This window comes from Chiloscyllium punctatum, unplaced genomic scaffold, assembly GCF_047496795.1.
Source record: "Chiloscyllium punctatum isolate Juve2018m unplaced genomic scaffold, sChiPun1.3 scaffold_556, whole genome shotgun sequence".
Taxonomy (NCBI): domain Eukaryota; kingdom Metazoa; phylum Chordata; class Chondrichthyes; order Orectolobiformes; family Hemiscylliidae; genus Chiloscyllium; species Chiloscyllium punctatum.
Window position 1 is genome coordinate 18,215 of NW_027310290.1, and position 10,615 is coordinate 28,829.

Sequence of the window (10,615 nt, forward strand, 5' to 3'; positions counted from 1 at the left end):
GAGGGAGAGAGTTGCCGCTGCAGGAGGAGACCGAGATCGGAAGTAGTGTTGGTTCTGGAGGAGAATTTGGGAAAAGCGTAGGACTGAGGTAGGTGACAGAGATAGCAACGAGATTAGAGGCCAGATGAGGCTCCAGTGATGGGGGGTAACAGAGACAAGAGGGATGTATGGGATGGAGAAGGTTGCTGATGTAGGGAGTTGTGTAGGGGTTGGTGGAGATTACAGAGAGAGATGGAGGAGTGCAGGAGCTGGATGGGGTGGCAGAATAAGCAGATGGGTGGTCGTTCCAAACAGAGGGTGGGGTGCAATGCCCGGAGTGGTTACAGGTTTAGCGAGGGGTCAAGGAGTTGGAGGAGGTTAAACAAGTAGAGAGAGGTGTAGGGGCTGGAGTGCTGAACAAGATTGCGAGAGGATGTCGAGGCTGCAGGAATGCAGGAGTTAGGATGGCATGGGGAGTCTGTAGAATGTTACAGTGAGAGGGCGGCTTGTAGAAGGTGGAGGAGGTTACAGAGTTAGTGAAAGGTGTAGAAGCTAGAGGCAGTTAAAGAAATAGGGAGGGTTGTTGGGGCAGTAGGAAGTAACAGAAGTAGGGCGTGTTGCAGTGTCTGGAGGATGTTGCAAAGTTTGGGAAATGTGGAGTGCATGGAGTGCAGAGATATGCAAGGGTGTAGGCTCTGGAGGGGTTGACAGAAATATGGATGAAACCTGGGGCTGGAGGAAGTGGAAGAGGCAGGAAAGCATGTAAGAATTGTTGGAAGGCATTGTGACAGAGTCAGAAAAAGGTGTGTATAGGGAGTGGAGGATGCGACAGAAATAGGGAGTGGTGTAGGATCTGGAGGAGGGTACGATCATAGGATGGGATTTAGGAGCAACAGGACATTACAGAGATATGGAGGGTCGCATGCGTGGGTGGACTTCAAAGAGATAGAGAATGCATATAGGAGCTGTAGAATTTTACAGAGTCAGGAGGAGTTAAAAGGCCCGAGGAGGTTACAGGGAGGCGAAGGAATATAGGGGCTGGAGAAAGAAACAAGTATTAAAGGATGAACAGCCGCAGGAGGTTACAAAACTCGGGAGGTGTAGAGGGAATGGAAGACGTTGTGAAGTAGGGCAGAGTATAGGCGCTGGTGGCAATTGCAGAAATAGGGAAGTATTTAGGGGCTGGGGGTTGTTACAGAGATGGAAGAGGTTGCAGAGATAAATAGGGGCATAAGAGCTGAAGGATGTTTCAGAGCTTTGGAGTTGTATACAGGCTGGTAAAGTTACTGTGCTTGCGAGAGGTGCAGGACCAGGAGGATATATACAAACGTAGGCAGGGGTGTATGAGATGGAGAAAGTTACAGAGTTAGGGAGGGGATGTAGGGGCTGGAAGAGGTGACAGAGATTGAGAGGGGTGTCCGGGATGGAGATGGTTACAGAGACAGGGAGGAGTGAAACAAAAAATAAGAGAGCTCAGAGAGTAAACATCAGGAATCCAATTCGGTTATTTCGATGGGTCTGTTTGTGTAAATGTGTAACATGTCTGAGAAGGTAAGTGTTTGATGGAACCTCTGCATTTTCCCTCCTGCGTGTGGGTGAAGCTACAACCACCGATGTGATTGTTTGGGGCTGAGGACTGATGGTGCCACGGGGTGCTGCTGTTTCTAATCGCTCAGTGACCAGAGAGGTTTCAGTTCCTCTGCCGACATGACCCTCCCCTTCCCCTCCATCTGGAGCGAGTAACCACACCACCTGCAGCCCCTTCACAAACAGACCAAAAATAGTGTGGCTTCTGCTCTCGGGAGCTAAAATGAGGCACATGAAACGCACCCTTCCCTGCACGCCCCCCCCCCCCCCCCACTCCCCACCCCACCGCCCCAGGTCTTCTGAGGTCGAACACCGCGTTGCATTGAAAGCAGGTGGAGAGGCAGTCTCGGATCCTGCTCTTGGATTGTATGAATCATTATTGAGCTGGGTTCAATCAGACTGTGCAGTCAGACTCCAGTAAAATGATTATTGTTGTACAGCAGCTTTCCTAGAATCCCTTTCGCAGGGAAGCAGGCCATTCGGTCCATCGACCCTCTGGAGGGCGTTTTACCGAGACCCACCCAATTCCTGTAACACCTACCCTTTCCCCTGTCTAACTCAGCCAGCCTTCACATTCCTGGATACTGCGGGGAAATTTTGCATGGCTAACCCACCTCACCTGCACATTGTTGGACTGTTGGAAGGAAGCCAGTCAATTGGAAGAAACCCACAGTGACACAGAGACAAGGTGTAAATTCCATGGAATTCGTGGCCCTGGCGCTGTGAGGCAGCAGCGATAACCACTGAGCCACCGTGTCTCCCGAACAAACCAACAAGCCGACAATACAAGTAAACACACCACCAAAGAAAGAGAACGCCAGTCAGACCCTCAATCGTGAGCAGCCGTTCAGTACTGTGTACTACCGTGGCTGTATGCAGCACAACACCATTTTCCTATCACATATCCCTCGAATCACTTTGGTGGGAAATTCTACCCCTCAGAGCCTTCAACATGCATACAAAATGCCACAGATTCACCATTCACTGAGCTAAAGAATTTCCTTTTGTCTCAATCCCAATTGGTTGATCCATTAGGCTAGAATGTGGACTAGACACTCGAGTGAGTGCGGTTGATATGGCGGGGGTGTGGGTTTGTGTGTTCCTGGAGGGGGGAGGAGTACAGTCTGTCCGCATCGACCGACTAAAACCTCTCATATTCCGATATCTTTCAGTGAGATCATCTCTAATTCTTTTAATTGCGAGAGGTTATAGGCCCACTCTCATCGGTAGTGCAGCCTTTCCTCTTGGTGAAACTTCACTGTGTTCCCTCAAGGATAAGTTTATCATTCCATAGATGAGGAGACCACAACTGCACGCATTGCTGCTGGAGCAGGCCCACCAAATCACTGCATAACTGCAGTAAAACCTCTACTGCTAGGTATTTTAGAACACATACTCAAGTTTGTCATCACATATCTCTGGAGTCAGAGAGATTTGAACCCAAATTTCCTCGCTCAAAGCTAAGGAAATTGCCCCTGCATCACAAGGGTCTTTCTTATGTACTCTTGTCCCCTCACAATAAATTCTGACATGGTATTTCCACAAACACTCACTCCATACAGCATGGACACACACTTGTGGCAGCGGGTGCCATCTACAAGATATATCATACAAGTTCACCAAAGATCCTTAGCACTTTCCAAACCCATGGCTACTTCCATCCAGAAGGGCAAGGGCAGCAGATACATGGGAACAGTATCCCCGCAAGCTCTCCTTCAAGCCACTCACCATCCTGACCTGGAAATGTATCAGCTATTCCTTCAGTGTTGCGAGGTCAATCTTTTCTCTCTCATGGTATTGTGGGTGCTCCTAAGAGACTACAGCAATTCAAGAAGGCATCTCATCGACACCTTCTCAAGGGGCAGCAAGGAGCCCCATACCTCACAGGTGAATCAAAAAAATATCATCTGTGCCCTCATCTGTGTGTGATGATATTTGTTAACTTTCTCACTTCCCTGTATCTGCAATTCTTCTGAAAACCAAAACATTTCAGTCCTTTCAGAAAATATCCCATTTTTTCCCTTTCCTCTGACAAAAGCCCTCCGAACAATTCCTAATTTTCCCACATCAATGCCCATCTACCACTTGCTTGTCCAATTACTAATAGAGTCTCTTTTTCCTTTTCAGACTTGATATCCAATTTAAAACCGACTCTTCCTCTTCATCTCCTCCTTCGGCCGTGTTCTTTGCACTGATGGCCTCACCATTGCTGGTTTAAAGACTGAAGCCAGCAGTTCATCCCATATGTCAATGGTTCTGACTCAAGGAAGTGCTGTGAATGGGTTTTAGAACGGAACATGGGGGGGTGAGGGGGGGTGTCAATCAAAAAGTAAAGTCATATAAGATCTCCAGTATAGGGTCTGGAGGATCCCTGCCTCTCTTCCTGATGAAGGGCTTTTGCCCGAAACGTCGATTTTCCTGCTCCTCGGATTCTGCCTGACCTGCTGTGCTTTTCCAGCACCACTCTGATCTAAACCCCGCTTTCCAGCATCTGCGGTCCTCACTTTTGCCCAGGCAAACTGGTCTTCATCAGCTGGTCAAAAATGACTCCCTAAATGTTCTAATCTTACTTTCCAGCACTTGGCCCATCGCCTTATCATCATAAGTGCACATCCAAATACCTATTCAAATTTCTCCCTCTATCAGCTTCCCGAGCAGTGTGTTTCAGATTTCCACCTCCCTCTGGGTGACAGCAATTTTTTGTGATATGTTCTCTAAACCTCCTGACACTTACTTTAAATCTATGCCTCCGGTCATTCATCCTTCTTCCAACGGGAGAGGATCCTTGCTGCCTATCCTATCTATGCCCATCATAATGTTGTGGATTCCACAACACTTTTGCCAACGAACAGGCATCTCAGTCAGAATGGCCTACAAGCCTAGAGAAGCTGCCAGGTCGCGACTGACCCAGGATACAATCTGAAATGCCCCCAAGCGTTAAACCTGATCTCATTGAAGATGGTAGAATCAGATACAATAGCAATGTTTAAGAGGCAGTCAGACATTCAGATGTACAAGCAAAGAACAGAGGTATACGGACCATGTGCAAACAGATAGAATTAGTTTATAACGGCACCATGGTCAGCCCAGACAGGGTAGACCAAATAGCCTATTCCTGTACTGTACTGCTCTATGGCGTATGGTCTTTCACAATTTCCTCTGCTTCAAGGCAAAAAAAAAAATTATCCAAGCGAACTTTATAGCTACGACTCTCCAGCCCAAGCAAAATCCTTGTAAACCTCCTTCACATCCTCTACAGTGCTGTCACAACCCTCCTATCATGTGGTTTCTAGAATACTACACACAATCCTATAGATGCAGCTAAACACACATTTTATACAGTTCAAGCAGTACCTCCCTGCTGTTAATCTATTGAGTCTCGGGATCATTCTGTAATCTGGTTTGTCCAACCATACCATCAGTCGGGATCATATATAACAAATATGAGGGATCGTCCGAGGTACCAATTAGGCGAGCATAAGATGAATTGGTATATTTTCTGAAAATAATTTGTCTACCTGAATATTATAGACTGAAAGAGGAGATGCATGGCAAGGTTTCCTGACTGGTTTGAAGTGTTAGAATTATTTTGAATGCTTTGGGGAGGAAAAGGCTTTTTCTTTGAAATCTTTAACGAAGGCTGAACTGAGAAGGTTGTCAGATAAGTTGAGAATGCAAACAAAACCTGTATCCTGCGAAAGTGAAATGCTCAAAATGACTGTTAAAGATTTCAGGATCTGAAGGAGGGAAATTGTGACTTGAGATGGCAAATTTCAGACTAACTATGACTCGATTGAAAATGAACAAGCTTGATATGAAGAACAAAAAGGAAAGGGAAATTAAAGGGTTTCAAATGAATGTAGAGGAAAAGATTTTAAAAAGGGATAAAGATAACACGCTCACAAACTTAGATGGTTGCTCTCTCATTACAGAGGCAACTGGTAACACTTTAACCTGAGGGTCACCACATCTCAGATGAGGGGAGACATTGGTAAGGGGAGTCCTTCATTGTAACCGCAACTGGTGCAGGAATTGAACCCGCGCTGCTGGTGTCAGTCGATATCACAACCATACCAACTGAGCTGACAAACTGTGTAGGACATAAGCAGTTAATGTTAGGGCCGTGGGGAGTGTTGTAGAACAGAGAGACAGGGCCGTCGTCCCTTGAATGTGATGTCTCAGGTAGACAGGATGGTCAGTAAAGGGTTTGACGCAGTTTTCTTCCTTGGTCAGATCACTGAGCACAGGAGTTCGGATTTCATGTTACAGCTGTAAAAGACATTGGTAATGCTGCATTTGGAGAACAATTCATGTTGCACTGCAACAAAAAGAATGTTGTTAAACTAGAAAGGATAAAAAAGGTATGTTACCAAGACTGAATCATTTGACTTATAGAGAAAGGCTGGATAGGCTGGGCCCTTATTTACCTGAGCATAGCAGGCTAAATGTTGATCTTATAGAGGTTTATAAAATCATAAGGCGCATAGTTAACGTGAATACCCAAGATCTATCTCCCAAAGTGAGGAGTCAAAAAGTAAAAGACGTAGGTTTAAAGTGAGAGGAAAAAGATTTAAGGGGCAATTGACATAAGGGACAACTTGTTCACACAGATGATGGTGTGTGGAGGCAACGAAATGCCAGAGGAAGTGGGAGAGGAGGATGTAATTACAATCTTTAAAAGACAATTGAACAGGCACATGCATAAGAAATGTCTTAAGGGATCTGGGACAAATGCAGGTAAATGGGACAATTCAGTTTAAGAGGTCTTGCATTTTGGAAAGCTAAATAAAGGTAGGAGTTTCATGGTGAATTGTAGGGACTTAAGGAGTCTGTGGAACACAAGGATCTTGGAGTTCAGGTTCACAGTTCTCTGAAAATGGAGTCGCAGGTAGACCGGGCAGTTAAGAATGCTTTTGGCACACGAGCCTTCATCAGTAAGGGCATTGAGGATAGAAGTTGGAAAGTTATGTCGCAATTATACAGAACATTAGTGAGACAACACTTGGAGTATTGTGTTCAGTTTTAGTCACCTTGTTATAAGAAACTGGAAAGAGTGAAGAAGAAATTTACTAGAACGTTCTGGAATCCATGGTCTCAGTTATAGGGAGAGGTTGGACAAGGTAGGACTTCTCTCTTTCGAGTGTAAGAGACTGAGGGGAAAGCTTATATAGGTGCATAAGTTTATGAGAGGCACGGAGAGGGTGAATGCACTCAGTCTTTTTTCAGGGTTGTGGAATCGAGGACTAGAGGACATCAGTTTAAGGTTAGAAGGAAAGAATAAACGCAAACTGAGAGGCAACTGCAAAGCTTCAGAAGATGGACAAGGCTGTGAGAAGCCAGAAATAGGTCGGGTAAAACCCAAAGGGTCGATTTGCCTGGTCTCTGCCTTTTCATTTGCATTCCGGTGAATAAATAAAGCTGGCAAACCCTCCCAGTTTACCGACACTGGTTGCAGAGCGGCTCCCACAAACACGAAGACTGAAAGCTACACCCAGTGCTGGTTGACTGTTTCCACACATTCTCCAGTGGAAATGTTTCCCATACTGCGTCTGCTGTGTGTTCTGCTGCTCCACGTGACAGGTCAGAAATTGCTCTCGTCTAACATCTGTCCATTAAATATTTTTGTGTCAGCCCCGGTTCCTTTATTGTTCCCAAAGTCACTGGGTGTGTGCATGTGTGTGTTTCTTAATGATAGGTACCTTGGCTGATGCTGATCCTGTCCTCAAACAGAGTCTACTTTCCGACCCAGTCTCTGTTGGCCAGACCGCCCAGTTGAAGTGTGTGCTGCAGGATGGTAATGTGGACACCTACGATGTGCGTTGGTACTGACAGAGTCTCGGAGAAACCCCAGTGTTTGTTATCCAGCATAAGGTCAATGGTGACATTCACAGAGGCACCGGCTTCACTGACCGTTTTCAACCTTCACGAGACTCTCCGAACAACAGTTACATTCTAACCATCGGAAACGTGGTCTCTGGTGACTCTGCCGTCTATTACTGTGAAGTGTGGGGTTACATCTATGAAGGTGGAACTGCCCTGATCGTCCGGAGTAAGTGGTTCTGTTTTCTCTCTATTTACGTTTTTTTAAGATAAGTTGAATATATATCGCTTCAGAGTCGATACTGTTCTCTGTTTGTCGAAAACATCACGGTGTAATACACTTTGCAACATTTCTCACTCGTACTCACAAGGCAAAGTATTGCATCAATAATTTTCTCACGGATTCACACAGGGCAGAGAGTTGTTTATATTAATAATGCTGTCTCTTTCACATAAACATGTATCCAGAGCCACATAGCCACTCCCTGCAAAAACGAATCCTCCACACAGACAGACAGGTGCGCGCGCACACACACACACACACACACACACACACACCATCCGATAGAATATATCAATTATTTTCACACACAGGTCAGTCTCTCTATTTTACAGAAACACACAGGACAGAGTGTTAATTGTCTCAATCGTTCTCTCTATCCCTTTCCCTCTCCCTTTGTCACATGCACAGGTCAGAGATTAGAACATAGAACAAGGCAACACAAAACAGGCCTTTCGGCCCTCGATGTTGCAACGACCTGTGAACTCATCTAAGCCCATCACCATACATTATCCCATCATAATCCATATGCTTATCCAAGGACTGTTTAAATGTCCCCAATGTGGCTGAGTTAACTAAATTGGCAGGTAGGGTATTCCATGCCCTTACTACTCTCTGAGTGAAGAACCGGCCTCTAACATCGGTCTGAAATCTATCACCCCTCAATTTGCAGCTATCGGGGGATCATCATCCGAGGGAAAAGTCTATCACTGTCCAACCTATTTAATCCTCTGATCATCTTGTCTGTCTCTATTAAATCGCTTCTTAGCCTTCCTCTCTCCAAGAAGAACAGACCCAAGTCCCCCAACCTTTCCTCATAAGACTCTCACTTCAGACCAGGCAACATCCTGGCAAATCTCCTCTGCATCTTTTCCAATGCTTCCACATCCTTCCTGTAACGGAACAATCAGAACTGCACACAATATTCCAAGTGAGGCCGCACTAGCGTTTTGTACAGTTGTAGCATGACATCACAGCTCCAAAACTCAATCCCTCTACCGCTAAAGGCAAACACACCGTCTGCCTTCTTAACAGCACTATCAATCTGGGTGTCAACTCTTACGGATCTATGTCCATGGGCACCAAGATCCCTCTGCACATCCACACTACTAAGCATCTTTCCATTGACCCAGTTTTCTGCCTTCCTGCTTTTCTTCCCACTCCGTTTAGCTCGAGAAGTATCTCTCACATGCACAGCTCAGTATTAAGTTCATATTTCTCTCTCTCGCACACGCACAGTGGTTACCATCTTGTATGAACCAATTATTCGCTGTTACACACAGGTCAGATGGTTATGTTAATAACTCTATCGTTCACACACACATACACACACACACACACTTCACAGTGTTACACGTGCATTAATCAATCACTCACTTTTGATCCCTTACTGTCACACACACGCACATGCGTAGGTAGTTGTTATGTACTAACATTTCTCTCTTTCACTAACACATAAAAAAGTTAGAGTATTATAAATTAATTTTTTTCTGTCTCTGTCCGACACACACACATACAACATATCCGCACATTTAGATACACACGTCAAAGTGTTAGTTGCAAAGATATTAATGATGCTCTGTCGCTCGCACAATTCAAAGTTTTATACAAATAAATAATTCTCCCTTGCATACATGGTCAGCGTTTTTTTATTCATATATATAATCCTCTCTCTCGCTTCCTTCACACAGGTAGTGATGATCAGAAACCATCTGCCCTTCTGCTCCCTCCTTCGCCAGAAGAACTAGACACAGGATCAGCAACTCTGTCCTGTCTGGTGAATCGCTTTAAGCCAGGTTTTGTGCAGGTTCTCTGGAGCGTGGATGGAAAAGAGACAGACAGTGGGGTGACCACAAGCGCCGTGTCCCTGGACAGTGATCAGAGCTACAGTCTGAGCAGTTACCTGAAAGTCCCGGCCACTGACTGGAAGAAGGGCTCCAGATATTCCTGCAGTGTGAGGCACGGTTCACTGAACTCACCTCTCCTCAACACCATCAGCTTCAGCGAATGTTAGCTCTAAGGTATACAATGTCATGGGTCAGTCACTTCGTGCAATGTGGCGTTTTGTTGTTTGTTTTTGTTTTGCAATGCAATTTCTCAGCAATATCAGCATTTGGTGAACAATCTGAATATCGAAGAATGTCAGAAATCAGTGAAATAATTGATCCATTTGATGAGTAGGGATTTCCTGCTACAATTGCCTCCAACATTTTGCGTGTAAACTTTCACTTTGGGTAGAACGGCGAGCAATCTCCCTTCTAGACAATGACCATGTTGTGTTTGTGAAGTTTGCATGAAAGAAGATATGAATAAATATGAAATGGTGCCACGAAATGACTGTCTATCGTTATTGGATACTGAAAGGAGCACTGAGGGCCTTGGCTGTGGATAGTTTACACCTGTGACAATGCAACACAATATTGCATCAAATGAGGCATGGGATCGCCCATCAATAACACTCACCCAACCACTCCCGGCAGCAATAAATCCTCCAATCTCCCCCACTTCCCGAAGAAGCGATGCTCCCCACTCCCCGTGGGAGTGAGTTCATCATCCTTTCACACTTCCCGTGGTAGCGAGTCCTCCATTCTCCCTTACTTCACATGGGCAAGTTTGTTGCATGCTCCCCCATTCTACACCCGGTCTCCTGGCACCATGGTCCCCATTCTCCCCACCTCCCATGGGAATGAGTGCCCCATCCTTCCCCACTCCCCAGTTTCAAAATATCCCTTCCTGAGGATCCTTCTCTTTGATTCCTGAGTTTATTCCTGAGGATTGAGTGATGTTGAACAACTTCCCTTTTGTTTGCTACAGAAATGGAATATTCCACCCCATCGAACTCTCAGACTTTTAAAAGCATCAATCAAACCTCATGCCTTGAGGCTCTCTAGTCTTCAAAGAGATGTGTCTCAGGCTGCTCACTCTACTGATTGTCTAACCTCCCACTTC

The 10,615-nt window shown here is 45.5% G+C and overlaps 1 pseudogene; it reads left to right on the top strand.

Annotated features, from left to right (window-relative positions):
• Positions 1 to 7,087: 7,087 nt before the first annotated feature.
• LOC140473225 (immunoglobulin lambda-1 light chain-like) lies at positions 7,088 to 9,680 on the top strand (annotated as a pseudogene).
• The last annotated feature ends 935 nt before the right edge of the window (positions 9,681 to 10,615 follow it).